The following is a 23,845-nucleotide window of genomic DNA, read 5'->3' on the forward strand; positions in this document are numbered from 1 at the left end:
ATTTTAAGGATCAAAAAAATTATTATGGGGACAGAGTTTCAATTTTGCAAGATGAAAAGAGTTCTGGAGATGGATGGTGAATGTGCTTGATGTCACCAGGCACTTAAAAATGGTTAAGATGGCGGGGGGAGCGGAGCAAGCTGGCAGAGGAGTAGGAGACCTGGATTTCGTCTCCTCTCAGGAATTCAGCTGGATAGGGATCAAACCATTCTGAACACCTACAAACTCAACAGGAGATCGAAGAAAAGAATAGCAACAACTCTCTCATCAGAAAAGCGACCACTTTCTGGAAGGTAGGACGTGCGGAGAAGTGAATCCGAGGCGATATTCGGGAGGATAGACGGCGGGGGAGGGGCCTCCGGCGGCCGCTTCTGGCAAGTGATAGAGCCGCGGAGCACAAAATCGGAACTTTTAAAAGTCTGCTCCGCCAAGGGACGTCACTCTGGTGGCTAAGCAGGGGGTGGAACCCTCCGGGACAGTGTGGTCTCAGGACCCTCGGGGTCACAGAAAGACCGGGGGTGCCTGAGTGTGGCAGAGCTCCCAGGTATCGGAGCAGGGAAGCCGCTGCAGAGGCGGAGCCCAGGCGCGGGCTCTCAGCTCGGGGTTGCCATAAACCGTGATCCGCGGCACAGTCGGGCCCCTGCTCCTCCAGCAGGGACCCAACAAGCGGCAGATCCGGGGAGACTCACCTTCCTCCCCCGGGAGGAGCCGCGTGGGAGTGCACCGCAGGGATCTGCTGGGTTTGGAGACTCCACCCGGGGTCGGGTGCCAGAGATAGAAACGCGCGGTCACAGGCCGGGTGAGCACGGAGTGCGGCCGAGACCGGGGAGACAGGAGTGACTGACGGCTTTTCTCTGGGGGCTCACTGAGAAGCGGGGCCTCAAATTCTCGGCTCCTCCGGGGCGGAGATTGGGAGGCCGCCATTTTCACTCTCCGCCTCCAAAGCTGTACGGAAAGCTCGCAGGGAACAAAAGCCCCGGAGAGCAAACCCGAGCAGATTACTTAGCCGGGAGGGGGCAAGGGCGGGGCAATTCCGCCTCCGGCAAAGACATTTGGGAACCACGGCAACAGGCCCCTCCCCAGAAGATCCTCGAGAAAAGCCAGCCAAGACCAAGTTTACGGATCAATGAGAACGGCAGAACTCCAGCACTAGGGGAATACTGCACATAGAATTCATGGCTTTTTTACCATGATTCTTTAGTCTTTCAAAGTTAATTTTTTTTTTTTTTTTTTTTAAAGATTTTATTTATTTATTTGAGACAGAGAGAATGTGAGAGAGAGAGCACATGAGAGGGGGGAGGGTCAGAGGCAGTAGCAGGCTCCCTGCCGAGCAGGGAGCCCGATGCGGGACTCGATCCAGGGACTCCAGGATCATGACCTGAGCCGAAGGCAGTCGCTTAACCAACTGAGCCACCCAGGCGCCCTCAAAGTTAATTTTTTTTTAACTGTCTTTTTTTCTTTTTTTTTTTTTAATTTTTCTTTTTCCCTTTTTCAACCAACATCTTATCAATCCCTTTTTTAAAAAACATTTTTATTTTTCATTTTTAGAGTCATATTCTATCCCTTCATAGTAGTTACCTGTATTTTTGGCATATATATATAAGTTGTTCTCTCTTTAAAAATTTGAGAGAGTTTCTTCTAACAGATGAAAATATACCCTAAATCTCTAGTATATGGTTTTTTTTCTACTCCCCTGCCTGATCACATTCTCTCCCTTTTTTTTTCTTTTTTCTTTTTTTAAATTCTCTTCTTTCTTTTTTCAAACAACTTCTTATCAATTCCTTTTATAAAATTTTTTATACTTTCCATCTTTACAGTCATATTCCATCCCTTCATCATACCAACCCTTATTTTTGTATATATATATGTTTTTCTTTTTTTAAAATTTGGGAGTCACTTTCTTCTAACAGACCAAAATACACCCAAAATCTAGTGTGTGGCACTGATCTATATACCAGCCTGATCATATTTGATCACATTCTGGTTTTTTTGTTGTTGTTGTTTTGTTTTGTTCTGTTTTTGTTTGTTTTTATCTTTATCTTTTTCTTTTTTCTCTCTTTCCCTTTCTTTTCCCACTGCTTCAGGTCTTTTCTGATTTGTTTAGAGTATATTTTCTGGGGACGTTGTTACTCTGCTAGCATTTTGTTCTCTCATTAATCTATTCTCCTCTGCACAAAATGACAAGATGGAAAAAATCACCTCAACAAAAAGAACAAGAGGTAGTACCGACTGCCAGGGACCTACTCAATACGGACATTAGTACGATGTCAGATCTAGAGTTCAGAATCATCACTTTAAAGATACTAGCTGGGCTTGAGAAAAACATGGAAGTTATTAGAGAAACCCTTTCTGGAGAAGTAAAAGAACTAAAATCTAACCAAGTTGAAATCAAAAAGCTATTAATGAGGTGCAATCAAATATGGGGGCACTAACTGCTAGGATAAATGAGGCAGAAGAGAGAATCAGTGATATAGAAGACCAAATGATGGAAAATAAAGAAGCTGAGAAAAAGAGAGATAAACAACTACTGGATCAGGAGGGCAGAATTCGAGAGATAAGCGATACCATAAGACGAAACAACATTAGAATAATTGGGATCCCAGAAGAAGAAGAAAGAGAGAGGGGGGCAGAACGTATAATGGAGCAAATTATAGCAGAGAATTTCCCTAATTTGGGGAACGAAACAGCCATCAAAATCCAGGAGGCACAGAGAACCCCCCTCAAAATCAATAAAAATAGGTCAACACCCCGACACCTAATAGTAAAACTTACAAGTCTCATAGACAAAGAGAAAATCCTGAAAGCAGCTCGGGAGAAGAGATATGTAACCTACAATGGTAGAAACATTAGATTGGCAACAGACCTATCCACAGAGACCTGGCAGGCCAGAAAGGACTGGCAGGATATATTCAGAGCACTAAATGAGAAAAATATGCAGCCGAGAATACTATATCCAGCTAGGCTGTCATTGAAAATTGAAGGAAAGATAAAAAGCTTCCAGGACAAACAAAAACTAAAGGAATTTGCAAAAACAAAGCCAGCGCTACAAGAAATCTTCAAAGGGGTCCTCTAAGCAAAGAGAGACCCTAAAAGCAACATAGACCAGAAAGGAACACAGACAATATACAGTAACAGTCACCTTACAGACAATACAATGGCACTAAATTCCTATCTTTCAATACTTACCCTGAATGTAAATGGGCTAAATGCCCCAATCAAAAGACACAGGCTATCAGATTGGATTAAAACACAAGACCCATTGATATGCTGTCTGCAAGAGACTCATTTTAGACCCAAAGACACCCCCAGATTGAAAGTGAGGGGGTGGAAAACCATTTACCATGCCAATGGACACCAAAAGAAAGCTGGGGTGGCAATCCTTATATCAGACAAATTAGATTTTAAACCAAAGACTGTAATAAGAGATGAGGAAGGACACTATATCCTACTTAAAGGGTCTATCCAACAAGAAGATCTAACAATTGTAAATATCTATGCCCCTAACATGGGAGCAGCCAATTATATAAGGCAATTAATAACAAAAGCAAAGAAACACATCGACAACAATACAATAATAGTGGGGGACTTTAACACCCCCCTCACTGAAATGGACAGATCGTCTAAGCAAAAGATCAACAAGGAAATAAAGACTTTAAATGACACACTGGACCAAATGGACTTCACAGACATATTCAGAACATTGCATCCCAAAGCAACAGAATACACATTCTTCTCTAGTGCCCATGGAACGTTCTCCAGAATAGATCACACCCTAGGTCATAAATCAGGTCTCAACCGGTACCAAAAGATTGGGATCATTCCCTGCCTATTTTCAGACAACAATGCTTTGAAACTAGAACTCAATCACAAGAGGAAAGTCGGAAAGAACTCAAATACATGGAGGCTAAAGAGCATCCTACTGAAGAATGAATGGGTCAGCCAGGAAATTAAAGAAGAATTAAAAAAATTCATGGAAACCAATGAAAATGAAAACACAACTATTCAAAATCTTTGGGATGCAGCAAAGGCAGTCCTAAGAGGAAAGTATATAGCAATACAAGCCTTTCTCAAGAAACAAGAAAGGTCTCAAGTACACAACCTAACCCTACACCTAAAGGAGCTGGAGAAAGAACAGCAAATAAAACCTAAACCCAGCAGGAGATGAGAAATAATAAAGATCAGAGCAGAAATCAATGAAATAGAAACTAAAAGAACAGTAGAACAGATCAAAGAAACTAGGAGCTGGTTCTTTGAAAGAATTAACAAGATTGATAAACCCCTGGCCAGACTTATCAAAAAGAAAAGAGAAATGACCTAAATCAACAAAATCATGAATGAAAGAGGAGAGATCAAACCAACACCAAAGAAATACAAACAATTATAAGAACATATTATGAGCAACTCTATGCCAGCAAATTAGATAACCTGGAAGAAATGGATGCATTCCATTTCCATACAGAGATGTATCAACTACCAAAACTGAACCAGGAAGAAATAGAAAACCTGAACAGACCTATAACCACTAAGGAAATTGAAGCAGTCATCAAAAATCTCCCAAAAAACAAAAGCCCAGGGCCAGATGGCTTCCCAGGGGAATTCTACCAAACATTTCAAGAAGAATTAATACCTATTCTTCTGAAACTGTTCCAAAAAATAGAAATGGAAGGAAAACTTCCAAACTCATTTTATGAGGCCAGCATTACCTTGATCCCAAAACCAGGCAAAGACCCCATCAAAAAGGAGAATTACAGACCAATATCTCTGATGAACATGGATGCAAAAATTCTCACCAAAATACTAGGCAATAGGATCCAACAGTACATTAAAAGGATTATTCACCACGACCAAGTGGGATTTATCCCTGGGCTGCAAGGTTGGTTCAACATCCGCAAATCAATCAACATGATACAATACGTTAACAAAAGAAAGAACAAGAATCAAAGGATCCTCTCAATAGATGCAGAAAAAGCATTTGACAAAGTACAGCATCCTTTCTTGATCAAAACTCTTCAGAGTATAGGCATAGAGGGTACATACCTCAATATCATAAAAGCCATCTATGAAAAACCTACAGCGAATATCATTCTCAATGGGGAAAAACTGAGAGCTTTCCCCCTAAGGTCAGGAACGCGGCAGGGATGTCCACTATCACCACTGCTATTCAACATAGTATTGGAAGTCCTAGCCACAGCAATCAGACAACAAAAAGAAATAAAAGGCTTCCAAATCGGCAAAGAAGAAGTCAAACTCTCACTCTTTGCAGATGATATGATACTTTATGTGGAAAACCCCAAAGACTCCACCCCAAAACTGCTAGAACTCATACAGGAATTCAGTAAAGTGGCAGGATATAAAATCAATGCACAGAAATCAGTGGCATTCCTATACACCAACAACAAGACAGAAGAAAGAGAAATTAAGGAGTCGATCCCATTTACAATTGCACCCAAAACCATAAGATACCTAGGAATAAATCTAACCAAAGAGACAAAGGATTTGTACTCAGAAAACTATAAAATACACATGAAAGAAATTGAGGAAGACACAAAGAAATGGAAAAACGTTCCATGCTCATGGGTTGGAAGAACAAATATTGTGAAGATGTCAATGCTACCTAGAGCAATCTACACATTCAGTGCAATCCCCATCAAAATACCATCCACTTTTTTCAAAGAAATGGAACAAATAATCCTAAAATTTGTATGGAACGAGAAAAGACCCCGCATAACCAGAAGAATGTTGAAAAAGAAAAGCAAAGCTGGTGGCAGCACAATTCCGGACTTCCAGCTCTATTACAAAGCTGTCATCTTCAAGACAGTATGATACCGGCACAAAAACAGGCACATAGATCAATGGAACAGAATAGAGAGCCCAGAAATGGACCCTCAACTCTATGGTCAACTAATCTTCGACAAAGCAGGAAAGAATGTCCAATGGAAAAAAGACAGTCTCTTCAACAAATGGTGTTGGGAAAATTGGATAGCCACATGCAGAAGAATGATACTGGACCATTTCCTTCCACCACACACAAAAATAGACTCCAAATGGTTGAAAGACCTCAATGTGAGATAGGAGTCCATCAAAATCCTAAAGGAGAACACAAGCAGCAACCTCTTCAACCTCAGCCGCAGCAACTTTTTCCTAGAAACATCGCCAAAGGCAAGGGAAGCAAGGGCAAAAATGAACTATTGGGACTCCATCAAGATAAAAAGCTTTTGCAAAGCAAAGGAAACAGTCAAAAAACCAAAAGACCACCGACAGAATGGGAGAAGATATTTGCAAATGACATATCAGATAAAGGACTGGTATCCAAAATCTATAAAGAACTCATCAAACTCAACACCCAAAGAACAAAGAATCCAATCAAGAAATGGGCAGAAGACATGAACAGACATTTTCCCAAAGAAGACATCCAAATGGCCAACAGACACATGAAAAAGTGCTCAATATCACTCGGCATCAGGGAAATCCAAATCAAAACCTCAATGAGATACCACCTCCCACCAGTCAGAATGGCTAAAATTAACAAGTCAGGAAACGACAGATGTTGGCGGGGATGCGGAGAAAGGGGAACCCTCCTACACTGTTGGTGGGAATGCAAGCTGGTGCAGCCACTCTGGAAAACAGTATGGAGGTTCCTCAAAAAGTTGAAAATAGAGCTACCATATGATCCAGCAATTGCACTACTGGGTATTTACCCCAAAGATACAAAAGTAGGGATCCGAAGGGGTACGTGCACCCCGATGTTTATAGCAGCAACGTCCACAATAGCCAAACTGTGGAAAGAGCCAAGATGTCCATTGACAGATGAATGGATAAAGAAGAGGTGGTATATATATACAATGGAATATTATGCAGCCATCAAAAGGAATGAGATCTTGCCATTTGCAACGACGTGGATGGAACTGGAGGGTATTATGTTGAGCGAAATAAGTCAAACAGAGAAAGACATGTATCATATGACCTCACTGATATGAGGAATTCTTAATCGCAGGAAACAAACTGAGGGTTGCTGGAGTGGGGGGTGGGGTGGGAGGGATGGGGTGACTGGGTGATAGACACTGGGGAGGGTATGTGCTCTGGTAAGCGCTGTGAATTGTGCAAGACTGTTGAATCTCAGATCTGTACCTCTGAAACAAATAATGCAATATATGTTAAGAAAAAAAAAAGAAGAAGATAGCAGGAGGGGAAGAATGAAGTGGGGGAAATCGGATGGGGAGATGAACCATGAAAGACGATGGACTCTGGAAAACAAACTGAGGGTTCTAGAGGGGAGGGGGGTGGGAGGATGGGTTAGCCTGGTGATGGGTATTGAGGAGGGCACGTTCTGCATGGAGCACTGGGTATTATGCACAAACAATGAATCATGGAACACTACATCTAAAACTAATGATGCAATGTATGGGGATAATATAAGAATAAAAAAATTAAAAAAAAATAGTTAAGATGGCAAATGTTATGTGTGTTTTTACACATAAATTAAAAATAAATTAAAATATTAATATTAATATAAAATATGTAAAAATATAAAAATAATAATTTAAAAATGTTTAATTAATATACATAGAGAAGCTGTGATGTGCTGGGAAACGTTTACAAATGGGTTCTCCAGGAAAAAAAAAAGGCCCTGATTTGTAGCAGTTGTTTGTTTCTGGCCAATTTCAAGCTACCAATGTGATGTCAGTGTGGTTGCCAAAGTCCTGCAAAGTTAACCATCAGTTCTCACAAGTCGGTGTCAGCTGGCTCCAGGATACTACCAGAAGGTAAAATTTTTTTTCTATTTTTTTTATTATTATGTTATGTTAATCACCATACATTACATCATTAGTTTTTTTTTTTTTAAAGATTTTATTTATTTATTTGAGACAGAGAATGAGAGACAGAGAGCATGAGAGGGAGGAGGGTCAGAGGGAGAAGCAGACTCCCCGCCGAGCAGGGAGCCGGATGCGGGACTCGATCCAGGGACTCCAGGATCATGACCTGAGCCGAAGGCAGTCGCTTAACCAACTGAGCCACCCAGGCGCCCCACATCATTAGTTTTAGATGTAGTGTTCCATGATTCATTGTTTGCGTATAACACCCAGTGCTCCATGCAGAACGTGCCCTCTTTATTTTTTTTTATTTTTTATTTTTTTAAAATACAAAGGATCTAACTTTAAAGATTTTATTTATTTATTTGACAGAGAGAGACACAGCAAGAGAGAGAACGCAAGCAGAGGGAGTGGGAGAGGGAGAAGCAAGCTTCCCGCAGAGCAGGGAGCCCGACGCGGGGCTCAATCCCAGGACCCCGGGATCATGACCTGCGCCGAAGGCAGACGCTTAACGACTGAGCCACCCAGGCGCCCCAGAACGTGCCCTCTTTAATACCCATCACCAGGCTAACCCATCCCCCTACCCCCTCCCCTCTAGAACCCTCAATCTGTTTCTCAGAGTCCATCGTCTCTCATGGTTCGTCTCCCCCTCCGATTTCCCCCCCTTAGAAAGTAAAATTTTAAGAATCAGAAACAGGACATCCAGGATATCATCGCTCAGGTCAGGAAGTAGGTGGTACCAACAGCACAAACAGGCCATACTGCATATCCTCTCTGCTCAGAACCCCGCCCTGCCCCCCAGAGGTGGCCGCCATCCTGCCTTCAGTCATCACTGCTTTGCTTTTCGGCACAATTCTGACACTCAACATGTGCGTCTCTGAGACAGATGGCTCTTTGTCTCCTTTTCTTTCCTGTTTTCCTTCTGCATTCTAACAATTGGAACTTTTTTTTTTTTTTAAGATTTTATTTATTTAGTTGACAGAGAGAGACACAGCGAGAGAGGGAACACAAGCAGGGGGAGTGGGAGAGGGAGAAGCAGGCTTCCCGCGGGGCAGGGAGCCCGATGCGGGGCTCTATCCCAGGATCTTGGGATCGTGACCTGAGCCGAAGGCAGACGCTTAACCCCTGAGCCACCCAGGCGCCCCTAACAATTTGAACTTTTGATCAAAGTATGACACACATGAGGAAAAGTGCACCGATCATAAGGGGACACCTGGAAGAATTTTCCCAAACCAAACATACTTTGTGACCACGACTCAGGTCCAGAAAACAACATTTCCAGCCTCCCCCCAAGACAGAGGAATTAGTCTCCATCTTTTGGGGAGGGAGAATTTGGAAGAATTTGTGGACATGTGTTAAAAGTATAGTAATTGAGAAATGCTTTGGATGAAATACTTTGAGGTTATGAGAGGATCCTGTTTCCCTTTATTTTTTTTTAAGAGTTACTTATTTTTTTAGAGAGAGAGAGAGAGAGTGCACGCACAGGGTGGGGGAGGGGGCACAGAGGCAGAGGGAAGGAGAGAGACTCTCAAGCAGGTTCCCCGCAGGGAGCCCGACACAGCTGGATCTCACAACCCTAGACCCTAAGATCATGACTTTAGCCAAAATCAAGAGGCAGACCCGTAACGTACTGCGCCATCCAGGCACCCGGATCCTGTTTCCATTTAAAGTCTACCCACTGATTTTAGCATTCTGGGTGGATCTTGTGTATAGAAATTATTCCCGTGGTGTTTTTTTTTTTTTTAAAGATTTTATTTATTTATTTGAGACAGAGAGAATGAGAGACAGAGAGCATGAGAGGGAGGAGGGTCAGAGGGAGAAGCAGACTCCCCGCCGAGCAGGGAGCCCGATGCGGGACTCGATCCCGGGACTCCAGGATCATGACCTGAGCCGAAGGCAGTCGCTTAACCAACTGAGCCACCCAGGCGCCCCCGTGGTGTTTGTTTATTAGTAATTTTCCATTACCCCATTCCTTCTACATTTACCATTATTTATGATTTGGAATTCTGGAAGGAAGAGCTGTTTCTGTCTCCAGTTATTTGTTTATTCAATCATTTATTTATACCAATATGGACTCGTAAACAGTTATTTTTATTCTTTGGGTTATAATCCAATACTATTGTTATTTATTTTGTTGCCCGAATTGTTCCAGCTGTGGCCATTGGGAACTCTTTCAATTGGCTCCCACTCTAAGCATTTCATTTCACCCACTGTCCTTTTGACATGACTCCATATTTTTTGTTTGTTTGTTTTTGTTTTTTAGTATGTCTTATTGTCTAGCACAACGAGAAATTTGGGGCTTGTCTTGTGTTTTCCCTGTCCCAGTCCTAGAATCAGCCACTTTCCAAAGAGAATATGAGATTCCCTTTAATGGAGAATGGCCCTGAGAAGTCAGGATTGGGGTGCTGACTGTGCTCATCACTACTGGGGATGGGGGATGGGCAGGTATGTCATTACTTCTAGGTCCTCTCAGCTGATAGCATTTTTTTTTTAAGATTTTATTTATTTATTTGAGAGAGAGAGAATGAGAGACAGAGAGCATGAGAGGGAGGAGGGTCAGAGGGAGAAGCAGATTCCCTGCCGGGCAGGGAGCCCGATGCGGGACTCGATCCCAGGACTCCAGGATCATGACCTGAGCCGAAGGCAGTCGCTTAACCAACTGAGCCACCCAGGCGCCCCCATTTTTTTTTAAATATTGGGGGTAGGGGTGCCTGGGTGGCTCAGTTGGTTGAGCATCTGCCTTCAGCTCAGATTGTGATCTCGGGGTGCTGAGATCAAGCCCTGCATCAGGCTTCCTGCTCAGCAGGGAGGCTGCTCCTCCTTCTCTCCCTGCTCCTCCCTCCTCCAGCTTGTGCTCTCTCCTCTCTTGATCACTCTCTCTCTCAAATAAATAAATAAAATCTTTACAAAAATAAAAATATTGGGGTAAGGGCGCCTGGGTGGCTCAATCGGTTAAGTGTCTGACTCTTTGTTTAGGCTCAGGTCATGATCTCAGGGTTGTGAGATAGAGCCCCACTTTGGGCTCCTTGCTCAGCAAGGAGTCTGCTTGTCCCTCTCCCTCTGCTTCTCCCCCTGCTTGCATGCTATCTCTCTCTCAAATACATAAAATCTAAATAAAATAAAATATTGGGGTAAAATTCCTATACATAGAATTAACCATTTCAATGTTACATACACACATGTGTTCATAGCAATACTATTCACAACAGCCAAAAAGCAGAAACGACCCAAATTCCCATTAACAGATGAGTGGATAAACAAAATGAGGTGGACCCATACAACGGAAAACAAGTCAGTCATGAAAAGGAATGAAGTTCTGATACATGTTACAATGTGGATGAACCTTGAAAACATTACACTGAGTGAAAGAAGCCAGAGCCAGAAGGTCACATATTACATGATTCTGTTGATCTAAAATATCCAAAAGAGGCACATCCATAGAGACAGAAAGCCGACTGGTGGTTGCCTGGGGCTGGGAGGAGGAGAGAATGGGGAGTAATCACCACTGGGTATCCCTTTGGGGGGTGAAAATGTTTTGGACAGAGGTGGTGGTTGTACAACATTGTGAATATACTGTATGCGACTGAATTGTTGGCTTTTTTTTTTTTAAGATTTTATTTATTTATTTGACAGAGAGAGAGAGCACAAGTAGGCAGAGCGGCAGGCAGAGGGAGAGGGAGAAGCAGGCTCCCTGTTGAGCAGAGAGCCTGATGCGGGGCTCGATCCCAGGACTCCGGCATTATGACCCGAGCTGAAGGCAACCGTTTAACTGACCGAGCCACCCAGGCGTCCCTGAATTGTTCGCTTTAACACAGTTAATTTTATGTTATCAATTTCACCCCAATTTAAATAAACAACAATAGGGGCTCTGGTGATGGGCTGAGCTGGGTTGGAATTCCTTCTCTGCCTCTTTCCTGCTGTGTGACCATAGGCAAGTCACTTAACCTCTCTGTACCTTGGTTTTCTCACCTGTAAAATAGGGAAGAGTCAATGAGTGCATCTTAAAACATTCTGTGGCAGGCAGTAAGCGCTGTTTAAATGTTATTTCTACCTGACACATTCCCTTTGGATTCAAACTTCATTCCTTTGTCCTTTTCTTCGTGACAAACTCCTGGCCTCGGTTGCCCCCTGCGGTGTCTGGGGTCAAGGCAATGCTCCCGAAGGTGGGAGTCATATCTGATTGTACTGCTTTGAAAGGGCTGATGAATAATATGCTCCCCTCCACCTCCTCTCCTCCTGGCGACTCTCCAGGGACGCATCCTCCTGCCCTTTTCTCCATATCCCCAATGCCTGGCTCACAGGCTGGAAAAGATCACGCCAGGAGGTAATTGCTGCCTGTCTGATTTTGACTGGCCCAGAACCAGAAGGCTCTTTTGTGCCTCACACAGAATCAGAGTTTTGAGCCCAATACAGCTGCATTCAAATTCCAGTTCCCGCGTGACCTTGAGCAAGGCAGGGCATCTCTCTGAGTTCATTGGGAAGATGGAGTTAATAAGTATATTTCCTTCACGGGGCTGTTTGGGGACTTTGGTGAAATTATGCAAAGCGCTCAGCACCACACATAGCATATGGTAAGTGCAGTGGGTTGCATGGAACCTGCACAAAGATACCTCCACGTCCTAACCCTCGGGAACTTTGAACATGATATTATTTGGGAAAAGGGTCTTTGCATATGTAATTAAGGACTTAGAGATGAGATCATCCTGGATTATCTGGTTGGACCCTAAATCCAAGGACAGGTGCTGAAAACACAGACAGAAGAGATAAGGCCATGGGAAGACAGAGACAGAGATTGGAGTGATGTACACAAAGCAGCCAAATCATGTCTGGAGCTACCAGAGGCTGGAAGAGATGTGGAAGGATCTTCCCCTAGAGCTGAAGGGAGCATGGCTTTGCTGACACCTTGATTTCGGACTTCTGGGCTCTAGAACTGGTTTTTTGTTTGTTTGTTTGTTTTTTTAAAGACTTTATTCATTTGAGAGAGAGAGAAAGACAGTGAGAGCACAAGTAAGGGGAGAGGCAGAGGGAGAGGGAGAAGAAGACTTCCTGCTGAGCTGGGAACCTGATGTGGGGCTCGAGCCCAGGACCTGGAGATCATGACCTGAGCTGAAGGCAGATGCTTAACCATCTGAGCCACCCAGGGGCCCCTGGGCTCTAGAACTGTAAGAGAATAAATTTCCGTTTTTGTAAGCCACACAATTTGTGGCAAACTGTAAGAACAGCCATAGGAAACTAATACATAAGAATCAGGGGTGCCTGGGTGGCTCAATCGGTTGAGCATCTGCCTTCTGCTCAGGTCATGATCCCAGGGTCCTGGGATTGAGTCCTTCCTTGAGCTCCCTGCTCCCCGGGGAGCCTGCTTCTCTCTCTCCCTCTGTCCCCCCACTTGTGCTCTCTCTCTCTATCTCAAATAAATGGATAAAATCTTTTTTTAAAAAAAAATAAGAATCGGGAAATGTTATGTGCTCCCAACATCATTATTATTTTCATCATCATCATTATTTCTGGTCAGCATAAAAACGCACCCGACTTTTACTAATCCCAAACAAAGCCACTCTCTCCAAACTTCTTAACTAATCCTATTTCTGGATGGTCAATACATTCTGGTGGGTCAAGAAACAAAAAGTATAAGAATGTTTATGTTGCAGTGTCTCCCTCCCAATCTCAGACCCCTCCTTTCCCCTACAGGTAACCCACTGCTCTTGATTTCCTGAATATCTTTCTTTTCTTCTTCTTCTTCTTTTTTAATAAAGGTTTATTTATTTATTTATTTAGTATTTTAAGATTTTTATTTATTTATCTGACAGAGAGAGAGAGAGAGAAAGAGAGCACAAGCAGGAGGAGAAGCAGACTCCCCACTGAGCAGGGAGCCCCATGCAGGGCTCGATCCTGGGACCCTGAGATCATGACCTGAGCCAAAGACATATGCTTAACTGACTGAGCCACACAGGCGCCCCTATTTATTATTATTTTTTAAATGTTTTATTTATTTGAGACAGAGACAGAGAGAGTACGAGTGGGGGAAGGGGTAGAGGGGGAGGGACAAGCAGACTCTTCAGTGAGCAGGGAGCCCAACTCAGGGCTCGATCCCAGGACCCTGAGATCATGACCTGAGCCGAGGTCAGATGCTTAACCAACTGAGCCACCCAGGTGCCCCGGATTTATTTATTTTAGAGAGAGACAGAGACAGAGTGCTTGAGCAGAGGGAGAGGCAGAGGGTGAGGGAGCTGAGCTTGAAGCTGGATATGGGGCTCAATTCCAGGACCCTGAGATCATTACCTGGCCCGAATTCAAGAGTCAGCTGCTTAACCAACTGAGCTACCCAGGCGCCCCCTGAGTATCTTTCCAGAATTTCTGTGCACCCGTATAAACAAATATGAATATAGGTTCTATTACCCCCCACACACATCTGCTTTTACATAAAAGGGAGCATTTAAAATTGTTTATTGTGGTAAAATACACATAATATAAAATATGTCATTTTAACCAGTTTTAAGTGTCTCGTTCAGTAGCATTAAGTACATCACATCGTGTGCAGCCGTCACCACCATCCATCTCCAGAGCTCTTCATCTTCCCAAACTGAAACTCTGTCCCCACTAAATACTAACTCCCCATTTCCCCCCCTTTCCTCTCAGCCCCTGACGCCTACCATCCTCCCTTTTTGTCGCTATGGATTTGCCTATTCTATGTACCTTGTGTAAGTAGACTCATATGGTATTTGTCCTTTTGTGTCTGGCTTCTTGCACTTAGCACAATGTTTTCAAGTTCATCCACCCGGTCGCCTGCATCACAATTTCAATTCAAGTTCTCATGCTTTACATATTCTGCTACACCTTGCTTTTCCCCCACCACTTAACAACAAATGCTGGAGATCTCCCCTTATTAAAATTCTCTTCGGGGGCGCCTGGGTGGCTCAGTCGGTTAAGCATATGACTCGTGATTTTGGCTCAGGTCACGATCTTAGGGTTGTGAGCTTGAGCCCCGCATCAGGGTCTGCGTTGGGCGTGGAGCTTGCTTTAGATTCTCTCTCTTCCTTTCCCTCTGCTCCTCCCCACTTCTAAAAAAATAAATAAAACTCTCTTCATACACTCTGTTATTTTTCTACACCTACATAGTATTCTGCTGTGTGGATGCCCCATAGTTAGTTTCACTCTCAGAGACAGACATTTTTTCATCCATTTGTTTTTAAACTAACACTGCAGTGAAAAACCTTGTAGAAACATTAGTTCACACACACACAAGTGTTATCTGTAGAAAAATTCCCCAAAGTGAGATATCTGGCTTGAAGAATATGTGCACTTGTGCCTTTTAAAAATTTTATTTATTTATTATTATTATTTTTTAAAGATTTTATCTATTTGAGAGAAAGAGAGAGAGAATGAGAGGGGGGAGGGAGGGCAGAGGGAGAAGCAGACTCCCGCTGAGCCAGGAGCCAAATGAGGGACTCGATCCCAGGATCCCAGGACCACGACCTGAGCTGAAGGCAGATGCTTAACCGACCGAGCCACCCAGGTACCCCGTGCTTTTTTTTTTTTTTAAGATTTATTTATTTATTTGAGAGAGAGAGCGCAAGGGGGAGGGGTAGAGGGAGAGGGAGAGAGAGAATCTCAAGCCGACTCCCTGCTGAGCTTGGAACCTAAGGTCACAACCCTGAGATCATGACCGGAGCCGAAATCAAGTGTCCAACGCTTAACCAACTGAGCCACCCGGGCGCCTCTGTGCATTTGTGCTTTTAATAGATATTTCCAAATTTTCCTTTTGGGGGACAGATTAATTCACACTCCCTCCAGCAACGAACGAGGGTTCTGTTTCTCTATATCCTCACCAACAGAGTGTATCAACCTTTGGATTTTTGCCAATATAACAGGTGAAAAATGGTATGTCAGAGATAATTTGCATTTCCCTTCCACAAGTGCGGTAGAACATATTCCGTGTGTTCCAGAGCTATTATAGTTTACTCTTTCCTCTCTGGCCACCTTCTTTGCCCATTATTTTTTGGGTTGTTGATCTTTTTCTTCTTGATTTCTAGGAATTCTTTAAATATGAAGGAGATTTACCATCTTGTTGTAAAATGAATTGTAAATATTTTTTCCCAATTTGCCATTTCTCCAAACTTTTAAATTAATTAACACTAACATTTATTTTTTTATTTATTTATTTGTAAGATTTTATTTATTTATTTGACAGAGAGAGACAGCGAGAGAGGGAACACAAGCAGGGGGAGTGGGAGAGGGAGAAGCAGGCTTCCCGCCGAGCAGGGAGCCCGATGCGGGGCTCGATCCCAGGACTCTGGGATCATGACCTGAGCCGAAGGCAGACGCTTAACTACTGAGCCACCCAGGCGCCCCAACACTAACATTTATTAAGGATTTGATGAGTGCCTGGTTTTGTGCTAGGTGCTTTAAACACACTGTCTCATTTCAACCTTATTGACATCATTTTTCATCTCCAAATACTATAGCATGCCTTTCTGAAAAATAAGGACATTTACACAAAGAAAACATACAATCATTCTCCAGTATCATCTTATACCACACACGTATTCAAATTTTCCTGAGTCTCTGAAATGTTTTCTCAGAGTTGATTTAGAGCAGCCCAGGCCAATAGAACTTTCTACAATGGTGGGAGTCTTCTATATCTGTGCTTTCCAACATAGTAGCCACTGGCTACATGTGGCTATTGAGTGCTTGAAATGTGTTCAGGAGGAATGAGGAACTAAGTTGTTCATTGTATTTTATTTTAGTTACTTTTAGTTTTAATAGCTACATGGAGAATTACAGGTCAATACCCCTGATGAATGTAGGTGCAAAAATCCTCAGCAAAATATTAGTGAACTGAATTCAACAATACATTTAAAGGATCACACACCATGATTAAGTGGGATTTATTCCAGGGATGCAAGGATGGCTCAATGTCTGCAAATCAGTGTGATACACCATATTAACAAAATGAAGGATAAAAGTCATATGATCATCTCAATAGATGCAGAAACGCATTTGACAAAATTCAATATACTTTCATGATGAAAACTCTCAACAAACTGGGCATAGAGGGAACTTAGCTCAACATGATAAAGGCCATCTATGACAAGCCCACAGCAGACATCTTACTCACTGGTGAAACACTGAAAGCTTTTCCTCTAACATGGGAACGAGACAAGGGTACATGTTGTCACTACTTTTATTCAACACAGTACTGGAAATCTTAGCCAGAGCAATTTGGCAAGAAAAAGAAATAAATGGTATCCCTTCCCCATAAAAGTAGCTACACTAGACTAGTGGCTACCATATTAGACAGTACAGATTTAGAATCTGTTTTCCTGACCCAAATACATCTAACCCATATTCATCGTCTCCATCCCTCACCTCCCAGTTGGCCCTCAGCCTTTTGCAATCGGTTATATGCTCCCCAAATGCCAGTGAGCCTACGTCTCACCCAGCCAAGTCTCTCCCCAAACACGATCCCACCTTCACTGATCCATGCAAAGCTCTCAGTGGTCTAATTTCATCCCAGATCCCCAGTTCCTTGCTCTTCCCAAACCATTGCCAGAATCTCTAAGGCATTTGTCATGTGTTCCTGAAAAGGTATATATTCTTGAACAACAGGAGGTAGCAATTTTGTATGTTTAATGTTTATCTTGTATGCTTTTTTTTTTTTTAAGATTTTATTCAGGGTGCCTGGGTAGCTCAGTCGGTTAAGCGTCTGCCTTTGGCTCAGGTCATGATCCCAGAGTCCTGGGTTCAAACCCCATGTCGGATTCCCTGCTCAGAGGAGAGTTTGCTTCTCTCTCTCCCTCTACCCCTCCCCTTGCTCGTGCTCCCTCTCCCTCTTGCTCTTGCTCTCTCTCAAATAAATAAAAAGCAGGGAGTCCTGCTTAGGTGGACATAAGTTCATGTAAATATGCATGTGCCCCAAGCATTTACTCTCAAATTCCAAGTATTTAGGGAATCACCTCTCAGACTTTTGTTGTTTTTATTTTTAAATCTCAGTTCATTCCTTTTTTTCCAATCTTTCTTTTGGCTCTGATGATGCAATACTTCCAGCAGTGTTTTCCCAAGATCATCTTTTTTTTTTTTCCTTAAAGATTTTATTTGTCAAAGAAAGAGAGCACAAGCAGGGGGAGTGGCAGGCAGAGGGAGAAGCAGGCTCCCCGCTGAGCAGGAAGCCCAAGGCAGGACTCCATCCCAGGACCCCGGGATCATGACCTGAACTGAAGGCAGACACCCAACCGACTGAGCCACCCAGGCGCCCCTTCCCAAGATCATCTTAACTCATCAAAATCTTGCTTGCAACGTATTTCCCAAACTGAATGGGTGTCCCATGACACCAATCCCATTTTATCCACGGATGTATCTGCACAGTATTCATATATTAAAAATTTATTTTTTCTTTTACCTATTCGTGTAGTTGGAAAAGTTTGTTAGAACTAGCCTGCTAATCATTCCTAACACTTCATGCATAATAAGCAGAAATGCACCAGCTTTTATGATGATTTGCCAGTATAACAGGAGGATATCTTGTTTGCATTTCCATGCACCCAGTGTCAGACTCTCCTTACTAGCTGGCACATTGGTAGATAGTTTGTCTTTTTTTTAAGATTTTATTTATTTATTTGACAGAGAGAGAGAGATAGCGAGAGCAGGAAGACAAGCAGGGGGAGTGGGAGAGGGAGAAGCAGGCTTCCTGCTGAGCAGGGAGCCCGATGCGGGGCTCCATCCCAGGACCCTGGGATCATGACCTGAGCCAAAGGCAGATGACCAACTGACTGAGCCACCCAAGCGCCCCAGTAGATAGTTTTAAACTTCTTTTTTTCTCCCTTTTAGCAAAAGTCCGTGGAGATCTCTTCCTCTTGCCACTTAGGTCGGGAGCAAGGTTGCTGTATTTTAAAATGCTACGGTGTGCAGATTTCACCCCATTAGCACTACATTTCTTTTTTTTTTTTAAAAGATTTTATTTTATTTTGTTTTTTTGACAGAGAGAGACATAGCGAGAGCAGGAACACAAGCAGGGGGAGTGGGAGAGGGAGAAGCAGGCTTCCGGCAGAGTAGGGAGCCCGATGTGGGACTCGATCCCAGGACCCTGGGATCATGACCTGAGCCGAAGGCAGACGCTTAACGACTGAGCCACCCAGGCGCCCAGCACTACATTTCTTAAGAGCTACCTGGCTTTCACCATTGGCTTAGTATTCTATATCATGCAGCCTTCTGATTTCATCTTTCTAGAAAGATGGACACCTACATGGCCTCCAGCTTCCCACTTAATGAGTATCCTTACCTCGTGCAAAACCTTCAATGAATATAAAAATGCGGAACAGAATTACCAAGTCACAGCTCTCTCAGTTTAACAGAGAACCATAACTGGCTTAAATAAGGAGAATGTCTCTGTGGGCCGGCAGCTGGGAGCCCCAAGTCCTTCTGTCAGTTGCTGCGCAATCCTCTAGGGTAGTATCTCCGAGGACATTTGGCTCAGTCTAGAGACCTCTTTGGCTGTCATACTTGGGGAGGGAGGGAGCTACTGGCGTCTAGTGGTGGCCAGGACGCTGCTCAATACCCTACCATGCACAATATCCTATGATGCAAGGACAGTCCCCCACCACAAAGAACAATTTGGCCCTAGAAAAGTCCCCACTCCTTTTTTCCAGGACTGACTTGTTGAAGAGACATCCCAGCCTCTGGATTTGTCTGTTGCTTCCAAACGTTGTCTTTTTTTTTTAGATTTTATTTATTTTAGGGGGTAGGGAGGGGCAGAGGGAGGGGGAGGAAGAATCTCAAGCAGACTCCCTGCTGAGCTCAGAGCCGGACATGGGGCTCGATCCCATGACCCTGAGATCACGACCTGAGCTGAAACCAAGAGTCAGACGCCCAACAGACTGCGCCACCCAGGCGCCCCCGATATTGTCATTTAACTTGTCTCTCAACCCTTTCCATTTTCTGCAAACTGGATGTTAAGCTGAGAGATTTAATCAGAGTCAGGTTTAACATTTTGGCAAGATGTGTCGTAGGAGAAGCTGTGAACTTACTTTTGAGGACGCAGGTCCCTTTACTGTGATGTTGAGCTTCATTGCAGCTAACACTGGTGACAATCTGGCCTCCGTGACAAAGTCCACTCCCCTACAGCCAGCGAGCCATCCAGCACCCTGTGCATATATTGTTCCCCATCATCCTTTCACCTGTAACACCCAATAGGCTTTATAATGCCTATTGATGATCACTGCCCAAATCAGTTGTTTCCTTGGCTTTTGCAAAATGGTGATTTTTTAAATTCTCCCTTTCCTTCTAGGTTTTTAAAAATATTTTATTTATTTGAGAAAGAGAGAGTGAGAGAGAGCATGAGAGGGTAGAGGGTCAGAGGGAGAAGCAGACTCCCTGCTGAGCTGGGAGCCTGATGCGGGCTCCTCATCCTGGGACTCCGGGATCATGACCGAACCAAAGGCAGTTGCTCAGCCAACTGAGCCATCCAGGCGCCCCCCTTTCCTTCTAAATTTTTAAGCTAATACTAGGGAGGCAAGACCATCCTTAATTCCTTACTTTTAATTACCAATGTTTCAGAAAGGAGTTGGTCAAGAGCTGCTTCCAATGGTATAATGTGTGCATGTGTTTTAAACTTTCAAATTGGAGCATAATATACATAAAGTGCACAGATTTTTTTTTTAGATTTTATTTTTATTTCTTTTATTTCTTTTATTTTTATTTTTTTTACAAACCCTTGTGTCGAGGGCTGACTTTCAATAGATCGCAGCGAGGGAGCTGCTCTGCTACGTACGAAACCCCGTAGATTTTATTTTTATTTATTTACTTGAGAGAGAGAAAGTGCGAGCAGAAGGAGAGGGACAGGCAGACTCTACACTGAGTGCAGAGTCCTACAAAGAGCCTGATCTCATGACCTGAGCTGAAATCAAGAGTCGGAGGCTTAACTCACTGAGCCACACAGGCGCCCCAAGTGCACAGATTTTGAATGGAGAGCTCAGGGAATCTTTATATCTATATACCCATGCAATGGGGCACTTGGGTAGCTCAGTTGTTAAGCTGCTGCCTTAGGCTCAGGTCATGATTCCAGGGTCCTAGGATTGAGCCCCGCATTAAGCTCTCTGCTGGGCAGGAGGCCTGCTTCTCCCTCTCCCACTCCCCCCGCTTGTGTTCCCTCTCTCGCTCTCTCTGTCAAATAAATAAAAATCTTTATATACCCATGCAAGCACTATCAGATAAAAAATTTAGAACATTTCCAGCCCACACTGCCTTCCCTGCCACAAAGGCTTATAATGAATATTTGTGATTGAAGAAATGATTTCAGGCTTGGCTGTGCCCATCTTGAGGCTTAGGGATGTCAGGAAGGTGGGGAAATGGGTTGGAGGTGGAAATAGGGCTTCTAGTCCCAACTCCCCACAGGGCTGGCCCTGGGACCTCCACCTGTCTCACAGCAGCTGCAGGGCTGAGTGACTTTGCTCTGCCAGCTGTGATTTATTCTGGACACCTTATGCCTGGAAGTCTCATGAATTCTTGGGGGGACTTGTCAGGGCTGAGGCGGAGCCGGCAGTTCCAGGCAGATTGGGACTGCTACTGCTTCTCCTCTTCCATCGAGGGTCCCATCCAGGGGCATGAAAGCACACTGGAAAGTCCCAGAAAAGGAGACAGGCTGTCTGGGCTCTGCTGCCTCCAGTTGTGTGGTCCCGAGGGAGCACCTTCCACCTCTGAGAGTCCGTTTGCTTACCTGGCTAGTGGGGGGGAATATATTCCACTTTGCTGAGTTGTTGGGAGGATTTCTTTTCTTTCTTTCTTTTTTTTTTTTTTTTAAGATTTTATTTATTTATTTGACAGAGAGAGAGACAGCGAGAGAGGGAACACAAGCAGGGGGAGTGGGAGAGGGAGAAGCAGGCTTCCCGCTGAGCGGTGAGCCCGATGCGGGGCTGGATGCGGGGCTGGATGCGGGGCTGGATGCGGGGCTGGATGCAGGGCTCGATCCCAGGACCCTGGGATCATGACCTGAGCCAAAGGCAGACGCTTACCGACTGAGCCACCCAGGCATCCCTGTTGGGAGGATTTCTGAGGAGTCATTTGGCTACCTGTACTTCTCTGACCTCACCTCCTGACACTTTCCTCTTTGCTCATTCTGCCCCAGCCAGATGTTTGTTCCTTCCCCGCCTGGCCTTTGCCTCTGCAATTCCCACCACCTGGGTTTTATGGGGCTTGCTTCCTCCTCACCCACCACTCAGGCTCAGTTTGCATGATCAGGAGACAGAGGAGACAGCAGCCTCTTATGTTGCTCTTACAGCCCTCATAAACCTGTCTCATGTATTAATTTCACTAATAATTGTATCTTCCCTCGTAGAATGCAAGGTCTAAGGATTTGTCCGCTTCTTTACTTTTACAACCCGGGCCTTGCACACAAGAAGTGTGAAATTGGGGCGCCTGGGTGGCTCAGTTGGTTAAGCGACTGCCTTCGGCTCAGGTCATGATCCTGGAGTCCCTGGATGGAGTCCCGCATCGGGCTCCCTGCTCGGTAGGGAGTCTGCTTCGTCCTCTGACCCTCCCCCCTCTCATGTGTTCTCTCTCTCTCATTCTCTCTCTCTCAAATAAATAAAAAATCTTAAAAAAAAAAAAAAGAAGTGTGAAATTGGTTGAACCAGGAAACAGAAGCTCAGAGATAGAGCCACTTTGTCTCATTGTCACACAGCAGAAGTGGAAATTAGAACCATGGGCTCTGATCTGGTGGAGCCTAGGGCGCAAAATTTGAAGAACGGGGTGCCAAAAAACTCACTGATCAAGATAATATTTTGAAAAATCAAAATTAAAGCAAAAAAATTCAATGATTAAAATATGTTTTTAAACAAGTAAAAGACAAGATCCGATCCTGCACTTGCATGACTCACCTCACCTTAATCCCAGTCCCGGCGGATCTTATCTTTATTTAAAATTTCGGTATTTTGCTCTTCATGGATTTTTTTCCCCATTAATTTTGATACTTAAAAAATATCGGAAAAAATATTGGATTAGAATGTCATTTATCTTGATGATTGAGTTTTTGCGCCCGAGGCGCGCTCACCCTAATCTTAACCCGCTTCTGTCTCTTCTCCCCTGCGGAAACTGAAGCAAGCAGGACGGTGTTGGGGAGCGGAATGGCGGGGAGGGCGGTGCAGAGCAGCCCGAGCTCCCCTGGGAGGGGCTGGGTGCCGACCTTTGCTTATCGCCCGCGATAGAAGCCTCTAATTAAATCCTCCGCCTGCGGGAGACCTTTCCCAGAGCCCTCCGCACCGCCTGCGGGGCCGAGATAGCCGCGGCTGTCCCGGTAGCAGTGACCTTTCCCGGCTCGAGAGGGCGGGGAGGCGGGAGCAGGCGCGGAGGCCCGGTCTAGGCAGAGGTGGCCGCGCGCTCGGGGGATGGGACCTGGGATCGAACCCCACCTTGGCTCCCCACGACCATCCCACCACCAGGGGGCAACGAGGGTAGGCGAAGAGCGCCCAGTGACGTCATCGAACCCCTAACCCGGCCCCGCCGCTGACGTCACAGAAGAGCAGAGCACGTCACCGCATTCCTCCCGTGACGTAAGCACGCGAAGCTAGGAACTGACCCACCGGGGAAGGGAGAAGTCTGAAAGAAGAGAGCTTTCCTTTCTCGCCTTTTATAGTTGGTAAGGCGTTTAAGGTACGCAGAGCGGACTACCATTCCCAGTTGGCCTTGCGTGTCGCGCATGCGCACGGCTCCCAGCTAGAGAGCGCGGCAAACCTTTGGAATAGATTGACGTCCCTTTAGCTGAACCGTAAGGCAGATTTTACAGCAGCAAACCCAATCCCAACCTCACAGACCCCACCCCTTTATTCTTAGGCCGCTGCTTCCTTGCGGGAGTGACGGGTTCTCCTGCCTTTGAGGGGTCAGTTTCCTTTGATGGACATGCACACCGATGAATCAGAGCGCCGAGAAGTCGAGAGGGTGTTGAAAAGCGTGACTTGGGACCAATAGCTTAGGAGCAGGACCTAGCGCCGTCCAATCACTTCTCTTGGCGCCGCCAATCACCCAGGACTCCGCCCCCGCTCGTGACG

Source organism: Neomonachus schauinslandi, chromosome 1 (assembly GCF_002201575.2).
Source record: "Neomonachus schauinslandi chromosome 1, ASM220157v2, whole genome shotgun sequence".
Classification (NCBI taxonomy): Eukaryota; Metazoa; Chordata; class Mammalia; order Carnivora; family Phocidae; genus Neomonachus; species Neomonachus schauinslandi.